The sequence below is a fragment of the Poecile atricapillus genome, chromosome Z, assembly GCF_030490865.1.
Source record: "Poecile atricapillus isolate bPoeAtr1 chromosome Z, bPoeAtr1.hap1, whole genome shotgun sequence".
Taxonomy (NCBI): domain Eukaryota; kingdom Metazoa; phylum Chordata; class Aves; order Passeriformes; family Paridae; genus Poecile; species Poecile atricapillus.
In genome coordinates this window covers 26,591,341-26,605,842 of record NC_081289.1, presented here as the reverse complement: position 1 = coordinate 26,605,842, position 14,502 = coordinate 26,591,341, and positions in this window count along the sequence as shown.

The window sequence follows — 14,502 nt, the reverse complement described above, 5'->3', positions numbered from 1 at the left end:
CCTGTAAAAGGCAATTAATAAAATGCACCAGCAGTCCCAAAACTGTTCAGAACACTTCATTCAGCAATGCATTGAGACAGAACCTCTGCAAAGCTACTAAATAACATGTGACAAAGCAAAACGCAGGAAAAGGCAAAATAATAACTTGTGGTTTTTAACATCTTTTATCCAAAGTGCTTTGCAGCCATATATGCATATTATATGGGGATCATTCATCTAGCTGAAATATAGCTGGCTTCACTTCAAAACTAAGTTGTATAACAGCAGGCAATAAAACTATATGGCAAAGTCAGGGAGAGGAAAATGAAAAGCAACTGTTCTAGTAGGATTACAGAACAACTGCCAAGTCAGCAGAACACCACTCTCTCTAGGTGAAATTTAGGGGAACATTGAGGGTTGCATTCAGACTCGTGGGGAAGATACCACGGCATCACTAACGACCCAGCCTTTGGGTTTACCTCTAAATGAAAATATAGTGCCTCTGGCAACAAAACATCTCCACTAGCATTAGAGAGGGCCCAGGTGATACCCAGTGAGTGATCAACATTCATTTCTGAATCACCTGCATTTCCTCAAAAGTCTCCTCAAAGCTTAGCATCAATCACTGCAGCCTGGCAAAGATTAATATTTCTCAAGAGCCAGAACGAGCATAGCCTGAGCACAAAAATGTTTCTGATTCTTCTGTTGGGCCAGGAGCACTCAGCAGAGTTTCAGAGAGAGGCCAGTCAGGCTACACGATGTAAATAAATACTAAATACTGTGGTTAACAGTGTGATGGGAATGAAGTCCCTCACGTCCCCATGTGATTGTGTGGAGAAGGTGGGACTATATTCCCAGCTGTGGATCACATTAGCTAGTTAATGGTGGTCATTAAGGTGCATGATCCCCTCTAGCTTTTGGAGTTTGAAATTTGCACAAAGGTTGCTGACAGGCCACCACACTCTTCCAAAACTATGACGGTAATTGGCGTTATTCATACAGAAATTTCTTGTTGCATTCTCTATCACAAAACACTTGTTGCAGGCAGGAGCCTTGCTCTTAGGTGGCTCTTCACTTTCCTCACTGCCTTCAAGTGCCCAGCTCTCAAATATTTGCATCATAACAAATTGCACATATTCAAGTGTCCAGCATTTTATTCGGAAACCTTTGATGATGGATGTCTGGGGGAGTCAGCTCTGCTGAAAAGCCCTAATTCTGGTGATTTGCTATTTCAAGCCTCAAAGTGCATTGAGTTATAAGTGGTTCCCATGTAGAGGTTTTCCTTTGCAAGTGAAGGCTTAAAACATTAGTGTAACACCACCTGTGACACAGCAGAACCTAAATCTATTTTACAGAGTAATAACCCTGTACTGGGATTTTCCTTTATCTTACAATACACTGCACTTCTAATGGCCTATCACAGCACTGGAGCCAGAAGTCCTTTTACAGGTAGCCTCTTGCCTCTTTACACTTTCAGAAGGCTCAGAAGATTGCAGAAACATAAGACAGTAGAAACACAAAGTATTATTCATCCTTCCTCCCAGCCAGAGGTTCTCCAGGCAAGTGACTTTGCATGTCCTTTTCCCTGAAGATGTTGCATAGCCAGTGGCAAGGACAAAATGTGATACTTGGGCTGGTGTTTCATCACAACACTCCTGTTTTTGAGGAGCTGGCTCACAGTGAGGTGCAGGCCCTGCTGAAGTAGTATCACTTTCTGCCACCTTCCTCTCTGTCCTTGCCTCCTCCAGCCTCACAGCACAATTAGAGGACAGATGCAGGTATATTTGCCCTCTTTCCTTTACACAGTCTGTTTCTCTTCCTCATTCACAGATATATCAATAAGGTGACTGTTTTCTGTGGTTATGATTATATCCCCAGACATTTTAAACCTGTAGTCAAAGTAGATTTGACTAGTCTGAATTCACCTTTGAAGAATAAATAGGAGCATGGAAAGGTGCTGGAATAAGAGCTATCGCAATCAAAGACTGGAGATCTCCAGCTATGTCTTGGGAGAATTTATCTGGAAATAAGAGAGCCCTTCCAATACAAGGAAGAGCAATTGCTGTGTGTGACTCTTTCACCTCCAAGTCTTCTCACAATTTCTTGTCTCCATGTCAGTTTTCTTGTTCCTAAAAGTCCCTTTCCGAGCTATTTACTATGGCACACCATCCTGAACACAGAAAATCCCTCCTCAACCAGAGAGCTTACTGGGACAGACACGAGTCAGTCAGCACCAACTGATAAGGAATAATTCAGTACAGTCTATTCTGTACTCTCTGGCCCTGGGACACTAATCCAGAGGCTAATAAAGCAGTAATCCCTTGCTGATCTGCAGGCTCTGTTTTCCACATCATTACTCCAGGTTATATCTGCTCTCACCACCCCAAATCTCCCTTCCCCACCTTGCACTGTCCTCAGCAATGTGACATCATCACAGCCACCTTTCAGGACCCACAAATGGAGCCACTGATACTCAGTTATTTCAGCCTTCCCTCCTGAACTGTTGCTATGCCAAAGCACAGGCTATTTGGTTTGCTTTTTGAGCTAGTGGGGTTTAGCTTGCCTCAGAAATGCCCCTGGCACCTCAGCATAGAAGCTGCTTCTGGTTCCCAGGGAGCTGCTGAGAGAGAGTCAAAAAAAGGTTCCACCTCCAAAAAAGGGTTCCCCCCGCCTTTCCAGGCACCCCAACCTGCCCCTGCAGGGGAGATGTACAAATTATCCAGCCCAAGGTCCTGGTTGCAACCTTGCAATCCCCCTTTACTCTGTCAGCTGCTCACTCATCTATACCAGGAAGCTCTAAGCCTTGTCATGGATCAGCCAGCCTCCAGTTCAGTTCATCTCCTGTAAACACCTCTGGCAGGCACAAGGAAGGTGAGAGGAAGGGAAGATGACACACAGCTCCCTGGCAAAGTGTGGCTCTACTGTCCCAAGCAAAGCATAGCTTGTCCCAGGTCAAGCCCTTCACACGGTTTGGTCTTCCTGTGACCACTCCCTGATGCTACAGAGAAGGTAAATGATGGAAAAGCATCCATCTTCGGTATTAGTCTTATCAAGCTTGTTGTAAATAGGAATTGCCCAAGGACCTGAAGCATAGAGTTTAGCATAATATCAGTAAATATTACATATTCTGAAATAACTGGATTTTCTCAGTCAGCTCTTCCACATCCAGCACGAATGGATCTTGCAGGGGACTTGCTTTCAGTGGTGTGCTGGAACAGGGAGTTAGTTTTACAGCATGCTTTTACTTAGCAATAATCTGGAGCTTGGTTCCAAGCTTGCCATCTTTTAATTTAATCAGATGTCCTTTGAATAAGGCGCTGTATTTTAGGCATGCCAAAGAGGCTGATATAGGGAGAGCTGAAGTGCTGCTTCTCTCTCACTTTTGGAAAAGCTCACCACTAGAATTTATCCTGAGACATAAAAGCCAAAGAGCAAAGACAATAGGAGCTTTAAAAGGGTACAGAAAAGAGATACCAAATGCTCCCAACATCCATCAATGTGTAAGCACAAATTATTTGCTTTCAGCAGGAGTCTCAGGGTGTTGATCAGTGAGTACAAGGGTTACAGAGGACATTACTACATTGCGAGATAGGCTGTTCTGAACTCTCTCCCTTGATTTTGAGGTTAGGGAAGGCTTTCCATCTTCAACATGGATTTAATTTTACTCGAATTTTTAAAAACAAAGCAATACTCAAAGTGATCTGTGTGCTTCAAATCACAAATTCACAAGACACAATAGAGCCCCAGGAATTGCCCTCATTGGTAAACTGCTATTTAAAGAGTACTAAAGCTGACTGCAGTCCTCATTTTCCATCTGTCCTTCCTGCATTCCTTTCTTTTTCCCATCGCTCCACATGACAAGGAAAAAGGATGCACTATAGAAATCAACAGGTTATTTCAGCTACTTCTTTGCTGCCAGCTAAGAAGGAATAGAAATTCAAAAAACACAAGTTATTAGCCTGTCCTTCCTGACAACTCACTGCAGCTTTCAAACAACACATATCCCCCTATGAGGGATAAGGGGACACCATATCCCTGCTGGCCCACAGCTGTGCCTAGGAAGAAACTTGATGACCTGGGACAAGGTGGGAGTACAGGCATCTGATGCAAAGGGACATCACAACATCTCATGGCTCTTGAAACAAACAGAGCAAAAATGCCGGAACACCCCCAGGCCCCAAGGTGTCACCTCTTTGCTATGTTCTGTGGCTGCTAACCTGCCTGCAAACACTTCAGTTACAAAGCAGGTGGGCAATTCATCAGCCAGCTGCATCCTCTTGTGTGCCACTATTTCCTTTTGCCCTGCAGTGAGGAGAATTTTCCAGCTCTTTAATTTCTGTGACAAGTGGACAGAATCCTCACAGCTCCATCCACAGCTCCTGGCTACCTGGTTGAGCCCCTAGGCCTCAGTGTCACCTGCCTGCATCTGATGGCACTGGTGTGAACTGAACACAAGGACTGTGACCAAGCCATGCTGCTGCACTGATGTCTGAAGATGTAAAAGTCAGGCAACCTCTTCTGACCCCATTGCCCACTCCTCCCTCCAAGAGGCCAAACTTGTGATGGCAACTCAATCCCTCCCCACAAACACCTTGCATCAGTCCAACTGCTCCTACTGGTAATAGCTTCTGTCCTTAAGGACCTGACTAGCTCATTTGGGATTACAAGCACAGTTGATGTTTGCTGCATCCCTGTCTGTAAGCTCTTCATGGAACCCTGGCAGCATGAGGATGCATGTGAGCGTGTGAGGATGCATCACACAGAGGTGGCAGGGGGCCGGAGAGAGGGGAAGGATACTGGAGTGCTGACTAGGCTGTCCTCCTGAAAGGACAGTGACAACTCAGCATTCATCTGCTGCAGCTGCTCCCTTTTAAATGCTTATTTTAAATATTTACAGAAGAAGAAGAGGAGAAATCATGAAATTACCTGTTGGGATTTTTTTTCCAGCAGGTTTTATTCCAGAGAAGAGGCCAGCCTGACAGCACGCAGGCTGCCTCCAGCCCTCGGTTTATACCCAGCTGGCTGAGGCACTGCAAGCCTGTGTGTACACACACATCTCACCCACCTCAATACTGCCCTGCAGAAGGCTAAGGGAGGAGGTACAAAAGTCAGAGGCTGATGAAGACACTGCTTAATACTGTATTGATTTTTCTGACCTGGCACTTGACTGAAGCCCAAAGCTGTTAGACCACTGCCAAATCTCAGCCTGGGGTTGATGACTTTCTATACTGCTGACCTGGGCTGGACCCACAGCACAAGTAAGCCTGAGAGGCTTAATGCCTCCCCTTGAAGGACTTATCATCTGACACTTCCCTTGCTAGAAGGCAATCTGATGCATTAAGCAGATATCCCAGGGTTCATGTAATAAATCTGCCTTTCCTGGGCAATCACCTTCACCTCAGACATTGGCTGTAAGAGAATCATGGCTTGGAAAGCTTCATCTCATAGCCGAGATCACAGAATCAATTAGGTGGGAAAAGACCTCTAAGACCATCAAGTCCAACTGCTAATGTAGCACTGCCAAGTCCAGCACTAAAACACGTCCCCAAGTGCCACATATACATGTCTCTTAAATACCTCCACAGATGGTGACTCAAACACTTCCCTGGGCAGCCTGTTCCAGTGCTTCAGAATCCTTTTGGTGAAGAAAATTTTCCTAATTTCATATCTACCCCTTCCTTGGCACACTTGAGGCCATTTCCTCTTGCCAATTGGGAGATCAGCCCCCATCCTGCTACAACCTCCTTTCAGGTAGCTGTAGAAAGCAACAAGATCTCTCCTGAGCCTCCTTTTCTCCAGCCTGCTCAGATCCCACTCTAGTGCTTTCTTCCATCAAGCAGATCAACACTCCTGCCCAGCTTGGTGTTGTCTGCAGTCTGACTGAGGGAGCACTCAATCTCCTTGTCCAGATCCCATGTGAAGATTTTAATCAGGCTGCCCCCAGTACTGAGCCCTGTGGAACACCACTGCTCTGTGGTCGCCAGCTGGATTGCAGCACTATTCACCAGCATGCTTTGGGGGTGGTCATCCAGCAAGTTTTCTACCCAGCAAAGTGAGCACCCACCCAAGGCACAAGCAGTAGTTATTTGGCTTCTTGGCCTTCCCCTTGATTCTGACCCATAAACACCCAACCCTACTGTCACCATCATTAAGGTAGTTTAAATCTCTTTCCACAAGTCTGAATACCTCCTGTGCAAAGATCCTTTCCCACTTTTGAGTCAGGTGAGCTGTATCTATCACCAGCAGGCCTGCTGTCATGAAAATTGATCCATGATCAAAATCTGAAAATTCTGCCAGTGACAGCAGGCTTGCATTGATACGCTGGCTTCTCCCATTTCTTCCCTCATCATTCCCTGCAACTGGAAGGATAGATAAGAGCACTACCTGTGCTCCCGATCCCTTTACCAGTTGCCCCAAAATCTCTCTTGAGTGCCCTTGTGTTTGTAACTTGATTGCTACCTACCTGAAAAACCAATAATGGAAGAAAATCCAAGGGCCATATCAGGGTAGGAAGCTTTCTCTTCACATCTTTAACCTGGGTCCCAGGAAGGCAGCAGATGTCCATAAGAAGTGTGTTCAGTCTGCTATGGGGTCTTAAACAATTTTATTCTCTCAGAAGGAGATATCCTATGAGAATGATCAAGCTTTCCATGGAGAAGCAGTTATGTTGCAGTGTGGAGGCTGATATAACCTAACTGACACCTCCAAACTAGATGAACCAACATCCCTCATTATTGCTTGGCTCCACTTGCCGAGCCTTGTACCTAATGTGCAAGGGCATCTTGAGATACAGCACAGCTGATGCATGACTTAGCCAGGATGGATTCCCAAGAGAATCCTGTTTTCCTCATCTCAGGAAGGGGAGTCAAAAATGTGAGAGAGCTTGTTTTTCTCCTTCTCGTCTGTCTGAGCTGCAAATCGCCTTGTACAGCTCTCTGTTCTTCCTTGCTTTTCCAGGCTGTGCACACAGGATCACGTTCCTGATCTCCAGCTACATTTAACATCACTTTACAACAGTCCTCAAGGGGAAAGCTGAGCACCTTCTCTGCTGAGCTCTGTGGTTTGGAGCAGATGCAAGCGAGTTTACTTTGCTCAGCAGTCCTACAGGTTTGTTCTGCCCTCAGCCCAATGAGATTTGGGGTTTGGAAGGAAGGCAGTCACTGCTGGAGGAACAGGGTTATCAGCTCCTCCCCAGCTTTTGAGCTAGAAAAGCACTAGCCCCAAAGTTTTCTTCTCCCCCATGAGAGAGTGGCAACAGCTCTCCAACAGACTAAAATACAGATCATTCAAGCTCCCACCCTTACCTTAAGGCTGACAAGAACTCCCCCTGCTCTCTAATCACTAATGAGCATTTGCCCATGGGGTTTTTCCACTTTTTTCCCCAGCTGTGGAGTCCTCTGTAAGCACAGGCATTTTATGCAGGCACTGATGGGTTCTGATTGCTGTGGATGAGAGGGTGACTGCGCATGAAGAGAACCCCAGTGAAGTTCAGCAGCTTGGAAGTGTTTTCCTCAAGGGGACAGACTAGTACAAGCACAGGATTGTCCCTGTCAGACAGCTCATTTTCCTTACCCCTGTCCAAGAGAGTGAGAGAGCACTGTCTGTCTGCATTATGGTGGTTGCACTGCTGATAATTTGCAAGCAGGCAGAGTTCACTTGGGGAAAAATGCAAAGTGCAGCAGGGCAGGAGAGGAGAGACTTTTAAAACACTTTTGTCTTTTGTTAAACAAAGTTATAAGACATCTGGGGGGAAATCTATACCTAATTAAAAGCTTAGCAAGTCCAAGTAGATAGTCAAGGCTACAGAAATCAATTGGTGGGAGCCTGAGACTTACTCACTAGCCCTTAATATGCTAATTCACAATGTTTCTGAGAGAAGAACATGACCCAGAGCTGCAAAGAGTGTCTAAGGAACTGCTTCTGGGAGGATCAGGTGAAAAGTTCTCAAGTTGTTGGTGATAGCAGCCATTGCTCATTCAGGAAAAAAGACAAAAAGAAGTTGTCCAGCTATTTTGAAATAGACAACTGCAAGAAAAAAAGACAAAAAATCTGCCTGAGTCAGTCTTGGAATCATCTAGGCCTGTCAGCCTGAGTTTCCATAGTAAGCATTCCATTCCAGGAGCTTAAAGCAAATGGTGATGGTAGTTTTGATGGAGGGGTGCAGAGAAAGACAGAGAGAGCAGGATGGGAGAGGCAGGCAGGAAGCCAGGAAAGCACTTCCCACACGTACAGGGCAAGCTAAGGCTGAAAGAGACACGGAGGTTTGGGCAGATGTGCCCAGGGAAATGTGTTCCTTATCAACAAAGAAAGATGCACCAAGGACAGACTCTCCTCTTCTATCAATTTCTTATTGAAAGGACCCCTGCACTCCTGAGCTCGTTGTTCAGGTCAGGAGGTGGCACCAGCTCTGGAAGGGTTTGGGGAATGCTGCTCCACAAAGCAAACCCCAGCAGAAGGGCTGGTCATGTAACTCAGCCAAAGGGAGAAAAAGCTGCCACTCATAGAACCAAAGAGTCACCTAGGTTGGAAAAGACCTTTAAGATCATCAAGGTCAGCTGTTAACCAGCACAGCCAAATTCAGCACAACTACACATCTTTTAAATCTGCTCAGCACCTCCAGCCCCAAGCCCAGGGCACACAAGATCACAAATGCAGCTCAACAAATACAGAAGGGTAGTTGGAGGGTTTTACTCTGGCCCCCAGTAGCCCCAGAATCCACCTGTAAACCCCTCCAAGGCCAGTGGCAAAGCTGCACACAAAGGATCAGCTCCCCCACCCCACTGAAACAGTCCCAGCACAGCAGTCCCATGGCCTGGTTACGCACACACACTGCTGGGAAATAAAAAAACCAACCCGATGTGCTTCACTGCTTGAGCACCCATCCCTGAGTTATTGAGAAATGACCATCACTTGTGCAATAGAGCTTTTCAGTGCCAGCAATAGCAGGAGGCACATGCAGCACAGGGGACAGAGATTGCCAGCACCCCCTCCCACCCCCACCTCCTGCCACCCCCGCAGCTCAGGCAGACACACAAACTTACCTTTCACTCCTTCCTTCACTAACTGTCTTATCGCCATAGCAACTGTAATCCTAGGTCATGCAGCTAGGAAAAAAGAATAAATATAGCACAAATGAAGATATACACTATCGCCAAACACAGCCTCGCTGGTAGAATCTAATTTTCATTAGAGGCATAACAGTGGTTTTGCATAATTATACATATATTAATGCCCAACATGCCCATCTTCAGTGGGAATTCATTAATTCAGTTCTAAATAAAAAGGATTGCTCATTGCAGGTTAATTTCTTTTTTTTTTTAATTTTTTATTTTAAAGCAGAAAATATTTCTAAAGGCTCAAATCATACTTTCACAGCTTTTCCTTAATCCTGAGATTAGCAGAGAAAGGAAAACACAAAGTTGGCTCTGGAGTAAAAACATGGCAAAACAGCAAACTTTTCTCCTTTTGAAATGTGAGGAGTAAAAACATTTGGCCAGATGCTGCACTGTACCTGGAATTGTGTCCCAAAGGAAAGCATCTCACAGCCTTTGGTGCTTGTGGTGAAAGCAATACAGCAGCATCGTACTGAGAAGAACACACCGCTGAGAGCGACCAAACACAGGTTTGGCTGGCGCCAGAATTTACTACACAGCTTGAGGTCAGCTCTTACAAGAGGAGGCTTGCTTTCTCTGGTGGCACAGGTACAAGATGGCAGCACCAAGGGACAGCCTCAACCAAGCACACCGGAAAGCAGAGAAACCCTTCCTCTGCATCTTTCCTTCCTTAATTTGCTCCTCAGGTTCCTTCACTACCTACTAAACACAAACACCCTGAGACTGGTACCTTATGTCCCCTTTTATTACTTTTTTTCAGGTAGGCCACTTCTGAGTGATGGGGAGCCCTTGGTGCTGGTCAGACACAAATTTTCCTGTGTGTGGGGCAGTGCCTGGTGGGTGGTCATTGTCACTTCAGGTGACAGGTGCCTGGCTATGTGGCTGCTCTGGGATGTCACAGTGAGCCCTTTTATTGCAAGCACTCAAGTGGCTCTAAGGATGCTCCCAGAGTCCTGACCTGGTGTGTGCTGGACTAAATAATGAAATGAAAACAACATCCTAAAGAGATGTCTCTTCCCTAACTTCATCAATATCATAGCCAGGGAGGCAAGGGAGGATCTATTTGGTTCTGTCTCCACAAAGGCTTATTTAATTCCTCACTTACTGAAAAGGCAAGGAGAACTAGGACAAAGGGAAGAGGAGGGCTGGGCTTGGGGAAAGGGTTTGGAGGCAGGGAAAAGGGGGAGGTGCAGAATAAATAGAAAGACAGAAGAAAAGACAGAGAGAGGTCAGTCCTAAACAGCAACAGAAGTCTCTCATGGCTGTCAATCTCTAGTTCATCTCCTCGGTGTGTTGTCATTAGTACACAGTTCAAAGCTCAGCCAGTGTGAGGGAGAAATCTTCCTTCTCACCCAAGCTTCTGCAGGGTGGAGGGAACTCACTGCCTATCTGTCCAAGCCTGTGTTTGCCCTGGTCTTTGCTGGTCCTTTCCTCTGCAGTAGGGAGCCCTCACTGACATGGACTTTTGGGATGTGCAGCAGGTCCAAATGTGGCCCCCTCACTCCACACTGAGAGCATCTCCTGCCCATGTCCTGGAGGTACCTGAGCCCTGGAAGCCCATCTATCCATCATGAAAAGAGAAATAGTAGCTTGTTTCAGATGACGCTGGTAAAAACCAGATTTTTAAGGTTTTTTTTTTAACAATGAATATACACCTCTGGCACACTTGTGCCTACTGTGTCTGTCCTCCTCTCTTGAGTGCCAACCTAGTCAGAAAAGGAACTTTTTAGAGAGAGGTCAGATGGGGCCTGGCAGAGGGTCCTGCTGTGCATGAGCTGTGAGCTCATGAGTGGAAGAAAGAACCCCCCTTCTCTCTGTGCATCTGTGCTGTAGGTTTGTGGGTCTGTTTGCCCAGGATTGCCACTGACTACAAAGGCTACCCAGCCTTCTGCCTGAGCAGAGAGCAGTGGCAGTGTTAAAACCTCCAGAAAAACAGGGTAAGTGTTCAAATGTCTGTGATAAAATGCTCTGTGGGAGCAGGACAGCCATTCAGATATGGTGGCTAATTCAGGGAAAAGATTCTAAATCTTCCCTGAACTGGTGAAGGAAACAAAATCAGCCACTCCTCTAATTTTCATGTTGTCTGCAATTACCACCTCTGGCTGCCAAAAATAGTAGTTAGGCCTGGGATGGGGAAATGAGACAGACAGGGACTTGCTCCATCCCTGGAAGTATTCAAGGCCAGATTGGACAGGGCTTTGAGCAGCCTGGTCTAAGTGTCCCTGCCCATGTAGGAAGTAATTGGAATACATTCACAGAGGAGCTGAAATGTGACCTAGGAAGCTTGTAGAGACAAGCTTGTAGAGTGCCAGAAATATTGTTATCCCCTGCTTCCCTCCCAGCAGCTCCTGCAGTTTTGAGACAAGTTTGGTCTCACCCTAGACGTTCCTTTCCTGCAGATATCCCTGCACATACAAATCCCTTGACATGGGATTTTTCCCAGCATCCCTCCCCACTCCAGCTCTCAGGGTTTTGTTACCAATTTTTACCCACATTACCTGCTGTGACTCCACAGTGCTGTGGCAGCAGCAGGGAGAGGTACAGCTCTGCTGGGAAACCCGGCAGGGTGCTCCCCTCCCTGCAAACACGGCCACTGAGCCACGCTGAGGAAAAGCAAAGCAGTAAGGATTCAAGGGACACAGTCCCTGCTCCCCTTTGGAGGGACATTTAAGCCAGCTGAAGAGGCAGAGGGGATGTGTGAGCATATCCAGCATGATGAGCTTTATGATTTAGGCAAACAGTGTAAATGCTTAAGTACTTACATCTAATACCATTCCTGGCACTCTCACAAATGGACTCTCCTGCCCAGCCATGCAGAGCAGTCTCAGATGCCGTCTCACAGCAGGGACCCACGGAATTCCATCCTTCTGCCTACAGGCACACCTGGAAATCTTGCATGGGCAGTGTGGCCTTCTCCTTCTGCCCTGCCTATCCATGGAGGGGACAGGCAAGTGATGTTCAGCCTGTCTCGCAGTGGCTGGGGATCTCTGTGCCATATTCACGGCACCTTGGAAGGCGGCATCACGAGGTAAAAACATGAGGCGGGGGGCAGGTGATTTGTTCCAATGTTTTGCTGCAATCAAACAGCAGCTCCTGACCAGAGAGAGAGAGAGATGGAAGATGTGGCAAACCTGCACTTCCTGGTCCAGCACTGATCTGAAGCTGATGCATGCTCTTACCAGGGTAGGGGCTCTCCTACCCCTCATGGGCTCTCACGTGTTCCCGCAACAGCGAGGCCATAACATTCCTCCTTCTCTCTCATGCACACTGATTAAAATCATACTCATCACAACTGCCTCAGCTCGAGCACCCAGCCCTTTAATTGTTGCAATGAAGGATATGAATGTAGGCTATTCTGAGGCCAGCAAAGCAGAAAATTAGCATTTAGCATGAAAATGATACCACTGCATCATCACCAGTGCAAAGCAAACAACACAAGCAGCCAGGCTGCCTTTTGCCCTCCCTACCTGCATGCTGGGACTCATCCAGTGCTGCAACAGCCCCATTGCTTTCCACACACGTGGGGCCTGTCCCACTGAGGCTGCCACCAGGAGACAGGCAGGGGCTGCAAGGTGGCATCTGCTTGCTGACTCTGAGCTTTTGATGAAGCAGGTTTATACACTACTGCTGAAATAATCCTCCCTCAGATGTCAAAATGCCACATTAGCTGCTGCATTGATTCCTGGAGTATTTACAGAGCAGAGGAATGCAGCAGCAAGCGGGGGTGAGGCTGGAGGGAAGAAACCTGCGCCCCTGGTGTGTCCTGTCCCTCAAGGTAAATTATCCATATGAAGCCAGAAGTCAGATCTCCTCCAGACCCTTAGCTCTCTCCATCATTACTGCAAATTCCCCTCAGGTGCCCTCACCATTTTGTTACCTAGGCTGGTTGGACACAAATAAATGTTAAAATGCTGTGTCCACAGAAGCCTAAAAGGAAAGGCTGTTTTTTGCCAGTCAGGCTGGGATGGAGCCATCATCTGGTAGATGATAACTAACCTTCCAAACCTGTGAGCAGTGAAAGGATGACTGCAATGCTTTCCCACCCCAGTCAGGGCTCTGAACACTGGTGATTTCTACAACAGAGAGAACTGCCATTTCCCTGGCCTCCCACAAGTAGGTGTCTGAACATCCTTGCCCAAAAGGGAGAGTATTTCAACATGTTTCAACATGGATCTGCAACCTCTTTGGGCTCCTGAGCAAATCAATGGTGCCGAAGTGCCAGAGCTTCAGTTCTGATTAGCAGATGGAGTAGCAATTTATGTGGCATGAGGAGGGTCCTGCTGGTCCCCAACAGTGCGCGCACACACACACACACACACACACACACACACACAGAGCCGTGGTGGCTCCCACAGCTCCAGATCCCCTCATGTTTCACCACATGATCTGCTGCAGATCCCCGCCAACCCAAGCTCTTTCCCCTGCCCACAGAGGCAGGCTGGACTAGCAGAGGTTGCAGCCTAGCTGTGCCCAGCCCCTCAGGCTGCCACACTTTGAGGCTGCCCCTTGTCCCCAGCCCACAGTACAGGCTGGACAGGGCTCACTGCCCTGGGGCAAGCAGAGACCTTTGCAGCTCATTACAGACAGCATTGCCCAGAAATTGTCTGACTCAGTGCTGTGGGCACTACTGGTGAGCAGTGTCCCGAGTCAGCAGTTTGGGCTGTTTACTGCTTTAATATACCCTTGAAAAAAGAGACCAGTGGGAGATCTGTTTATAAACCACAACCACCCTGAAACAAGTATATGCCTACGCCCACGCACATACACAGAGCAGCAGTGACTATGGAAGCATACAAATAAATATTGAGCAGACACCAAGGGATTTTCAGAATAGTCTCTCTGTTTGTTTTTTTTTATTCAATGCCATGTTGTTTGTTATTGGTTTGTTATTGGCTGCTTCTTTTTTATTTTTTTTTTATTTTTTTTTTACCTTCCTGATTTATTTCCTATGCCTGGGCTTACAATAACAGCAGAAAGTAATCAGTGGCCAATAATGATTAACAGTCTCTCATGTGATTAACTCTACATTCAAGGTAAGGTAATTTCAAAAATCTGTGCCAAGTAATATTAACGTACAGGGAGGATGGGGCAGTTGTATGTATTTAGAGAAATTATACACACAAAAGCAGATCTTTTATCCACACCACCCCATTTACACTGCACTCATCTTTTCTTCTTAGAAATATCTATTATTAACTAGAATATGTGTAGCACTTCTGTGCGTAGATCATCTTGAAATGAACCCTTCATATGATTCAGATAAGGAGGTGAGAAGTGTGTAAGTGAAAAAGTAAATTACTGTGTTGGTGAAATAATTGAAAGGAGAAATGGGATCATCCACTTTCGTTGTTATCCCAGCAATTATTAGATGCAGCTAAGGATGACAGTGGTAGTTTTAGAGGAAAGTCCA